We start from the raw sequence: 5,421 nt of genomic DNA, 5'->3' as shown, positions 1-5,421 counted from the left end.
GATAAAAGACTGGGTGATACAGGGCTGTTTTCACATACTAGCAAGTTCCACTGCTCAGATAACTAAAGAGACATTCCTTTTGAAGAACAAAGAGATATCATTTCTCCAGAGACGTTCACTCAATGCGGAGAAAGTAATCAGGCTATAATAGGGAATATTGGGAAGAGAATACTGGGAAATAGTTGGCTGTGTGCCTGACTTCAGGAAAGTTCAAGAAACTTCCGTTATTTCTTCAGTATTTCTTGGACATTCCGGCGGTGTTTTCTGAAACCTCTCCCTGACATTCCAAGTAACTCCTTTTTTCATGCAAATGGGAAGGATGAAGAGTGATAACAACAACACAGCCTGGGAGGCAGAAGCAGAATACATGACCCTGTCCTTAGCCAACAAACATGCAAATGTGGGACACTCTCATTTGTATCAGTGACCAGTCAATTATTCAAATGAGGTTAAACTGAAAGGCACAAGATGTTGACAGAGAGAGAGAGAGAGAGAGAGAGAGAGAGAGAGAGAGAGAGAGAGAGAGAGAGAGAGAGAGAGAGAGAACTCACAGGGACTAAACGATACACCATATTCATATTGTTATGGTCATCTCAGTGAGTCAAGTCAAGGTTAAAAGAGCAGAACTGGAAAAAATGTTTCCTGTCTCTGCACTTTTCACAGGAAACAGCAAAAACAGGAAATAACATCGACACAGCACTGTTGAGGAATAGACATTTCTGGTGTTGTTGTTATGTTTATCATCACCAAAGCAGATGTTCATTTTTTTGGTTTATTTTGTTAATGTTTATGAGCCTCAAGGGATTGTTGCCTGAGTCTGAAAACTGAGAAGCTGTACACCATTCCCTCATGCCGAGGGCTCAGTGCATGGAGAGAAACTCTGCGAGGAGTCATGCTTTTTATTGACGACCCTGACTCTCTATAGATTAGGTTGGCAGTCCACTTCTTTTTCAACTTCCACCGATGTTAAGGTATGAAAAAAGGTCAAGTGGATGTCAATCATGGTCTTCACACTCACACTGCACACTGACTTGTCATTTGTCACTCACGGTCATTCCAACAAGTGTTGGATGTCCAGGAGATACAGGACAAAATGTATAGAAAAGTGAATCTGATCATCAAATGCAGTTGGAGCTCAACACATTGGGTTGTTCCAGGACACTGTCCATGTTTGGTGAGGAACAATGATATGGTAAATGAATATGACTGTGTGGAAGATGGAACTGAAATGAGCACTAATAAGGATTCAATACAAAACTGGAAAACGATTCCAAACTATTCAAATTACTACTATGTGCCATACTGTGCAATAAATGCCTTTTTACACACACCCACCCGCACGCACGCCCGCCCGCACGCACGCACGCACGCACGCACGCACGCACGCACGCACGCACGCACGCACGCACGCACGCATGCACACACACAGAGCAGGCACACATATAAGTGTTCTTTTCCTTGAATACGGATCCCCCGGGCCTCTGCATTCCTTATTGCAAATCCAGTGTAGACACGCTAGCAGTGATCAAAAGAGTGTTCTTTTGTAGATAACGTTCTTTTGACAGGTTCCAAAAAAGATATGGCTCAATAACAATGATACATCTGCCTTGGTTCAAAGAAAAGAGCGAGTGTTTGAAACAAGATCGAAGGGTAAGCTGGGTTCTTTACTTAAGGCTATGTGAAGATGGAAGTGAATAGTATTTCCCAGACAAACACACACACACACACACACACACACACATAGAGAGAGAGAGAGAGAGAGACAAAGACAGAGAGAGAGAGGCAAAGAGAGAGTGAGAGAGAGAGAGAGACAAAGAGAGAGAGAGAGAGAGAGAGAGAGAGAGAGAGAGAGAGAGAGAGACATGGGAGCCACAGTTTGCCTTTGAACGGACAGCAACAACATGAATCAACACCTTATATTTTATTTATGATTGCTTTGACCCATGCTTCTAGATTGCCAATACCACTTTGAATATATTTTCAGTTGTTCTCGCTTAAGTGCCCGGTATATGTGAGAGATAGCCTATCTTCAGCTGAATGTGCTCATTTTGAACTGTATGGGTTACATAACTTCTCTCCTCAAGCATTTTATTTGGGCACCAGTTCACACTAAGTGGCCATGAACATATACTTACCTCCTGTATTTAAATACCAACTGGATGGAAAAAGTGTACTCAGCATACATTTCATATGTAGCAATCACAGACCCATTTCAGAATATTACATCCTTGCCTGTTTGTTTGCTGTGATGGTTTGTGTCCAAATGTCTTGTGGACGAATGGCTACAGCAACCACTTCAACCGTCACTGAGATCACAGGAGCATTTTAAATATTTCATGGTTCCCCTTCACAATCAATTTCCCTGCTTGCCATGCAGTGTTGGAGACCATGATGATTAATTGAATAGATTGGTCCCAAAAATGAAAAAATCATTTTGTGGAGAATAGTATAAAACAAATTGACCTCAGAACGTTCCAAAACGTTATAGTTTGTGCATTTTCATTTAGAAATGGAGGACAAGGCAAAGTGAAACAAATTTGAAGCCAATTCGTTGTTATACAAGATGCATGTATGCATGCATGTTTTCTGAAATGAGCCTCAATAGAAGAATTCAACCTGCCAAAACAGAAAAAGTATAAAAAAAAGTCTTTATTTTTTCAACTATATACAAAAACACCCACTAAAAACATACAAACCCCAGTCTAATGTAGCTTGTGTATGTAGCATGTACTGTAGCTTAATTTGTAGTTTTTCTGCCTAAGACCAGACTTACAAGAGCATCGTCTTTAAACCTGCCAGTCAGCTGCACAGTATTTATTACAAACCAATTTGATACAAACCAGCAGCACAGTATTTATTTTTCAAAGCCTTCTGTCACGTCCTGCTACCGATCCTCCTTCCCTGCCTGACCCTCCTGCCTGCTTGCCTGCCTGCTTATCTGAACCATGCCTGGACGACTATCCGCCTACCTGCCTGTTCCCCTGCATGACTGCCCGCTTCCCTGCCTGACCTCTTGTGTTTACGACTGCCCACCTGCCTACTCGACCTATGCCTGTCTGCCAACCCAATTACCTGCCCGAACTCTGCCTGTCTGCCTGCCAGCTTACCTGTTTGACCCCTGGCTGCCTGACCAACCGCCTGTCTGACCCTTACCGGACTACCTGTCTACATATCGGCTCAGTCAGCCTTCTCTTAATAAACACACCCCAGCTTGGGGTTTCACTGATCCTTGCTCTTAGTCTGTGTTCTGCACTTGGGTTTACCTGTCTGACCGTTACAAGATGCACGTTTTCTGAATATGAGCCTCAATAGAAGAATTCAACCTGCCAAAACAATTCTGGAGGAAACCCCCCCCCCCCGCCCCCCCAATAAAAAAGAAAGAAAAAAAGAAAAAAGAAAAAGTATTAAAAAAGAATATTTATTTGTTCAACTATTATACAAAACCACCCACTAAAAACATACAAACCCCAGTCTAATGTAGCTTGTGTATGTAGCATGTACTGTAGCTGTTGTTGTTTTTCTGCCTAAGACCAGACTTACAAGAGCATCGTCTTTGAACCTGCTAGTGCCATATATCGACAACCGCTGAAGATACAAATCAGCAGCACAGTATTTCTCTTTCAAAGCCTTCTGCCTGTATAGGGATTTGTCAATCTCTCCTGGAGGCTGGCATTGATTGTGGTTGTCATAACACATGCTTTGTTTGTCCTTGAATCTCCCTCAATCCAGTATCTCGAAGACGTTTTTTTTTTATTATTATTTTTTGCCTGGAGAGAGAGCACCATACAGTTCACCCTCCTCTCCAGAGTCTCGTTCCTCTCTTCTCTCTTCTCATCTTCTTTTCTCTTCTCGTCATCTTACTCAGAATAGGCCGTCCGCCGCAAGGGCACATACTCCCTCTTCTTCTAAATCAGCACCCTTGCCTGGGGCTAAGCTGAAACATTGTGCCGCTTTTTATTCCAACAGGTAAAGACAAGAATAATACAGACTTTTTATTGTTATGGAGTTCCCAACAACTTCTTTTTTAGATCATTGCTTTTTTATTCCTAAATGGAATGAATCGTTGATTCACTATCTTGATATGACCTGACAATTCTATTGTATTCTATATTCTACTCTGTTCTATGCCCTTCTCTATGATTTAGATCTTTAGTCCCCTACTTCACCAGACCTCTTTTGAGGAACAGTGTCAGAGCTCAGAATTGAATACATGAACACACACTTGGTGGAGCGTGAGACGGGGCTGGGAGAAGTCATCTCTCATGAAAGAGGCTTGCTTGGAGGAGAAGAGTTTACAAATGCAATCTGCAAAAGAGTGGAGGCCATCGATGAGTCATAAACACACAGATACACACAGACACACGCACACGCACGCGCATACACACGCACGCACGCACGCACATACACACACGCACACATTCAGTCAGTAGCATTTGCTCTCTCTCTTGCATTCAAAGTATATGTATTTGTCTGCGTTTGTCTTGATCAATAAAGCATTTCAAGGTTGTTCTACCTCCAGCTATCCATTTGCTCCAACAGGAGTCCTGTCTACCCCTGCTCATATCAATGCACTCAGGCACATAGGCAGACTCATGCAAAGGGAAATGGCATTTTCAGATTCGCTCCATCTTCAGCATCTTTTCAACTTCCATTTTCATGAAACATATTAACTCTGCAACCTCTGATGCACTCACTTGCTCTCATTATATATGGGTCCATTAAAACTATCATTTCGTTAGCTAGAGCATTTCCCTATGAATCCCCCCATTCAAGTAATTAGCGAGAGCTAACCAAATAACATTTCTTTCATCAAGGACACACTAGGGCCGCATGGCCGTAAGACACAAATAACTCACTGCATTACCTATTATTATGCAATTTGAATGAAATAATTTGATTTCAGCGATATCAGAGATGGAGGGACAATTAGCGTAAACAATGAAATAATTGGGCTACTTCTGAGATAGACAACTTGGGTTAATCAAGCCTCATATCATTAGCTTGCCGTAAAACAAGATTGACGTCGGTGGAGCATTTGCTGGCATAACATTTCCCAAAAAAGAAATTGTGGTGAATTATTTAGACCCAATTATGCTGAAACGAATGACATCAATTGACAATGTTAACAATGGAAATTGAAACTTCAATCAAAACAAAACAATCTCAATGCAACAGCTGAATGAAAAAAGGAGAGAGAGAGAGAGAATAAGGTTATGGCGGTTTGCAGTGATGGGCCCAAGCTTCTTTAGCTCTTCCACTGGAGGCGGACATGACCTTAGGGCCTTCAGATAATGACAGGGCCAATGATAATGAATCTGCAGCGCGCCTCTCGAACGAGGTTCCTATCCTGAATAACAGCCATAATATAGCATGTCCTCTCACACACCTGTGGATGAATGTAAATGACATTAGATTGTATGT

Source organism: Argentina silus (assembly GCF_951799395.1).
Source record: "Argentina silus genome assembly, chromosome: 10".
Classification (NCBI taxonomy): domain Eukaryota; kingdom Metazoa; phylum Chordata; class Actinopteri; order Argentiniformes; family Argentinidae; genus Argentina; species Argentina silus.
This window is presented reverse-complemented; position numbering follows the sequence as displayed.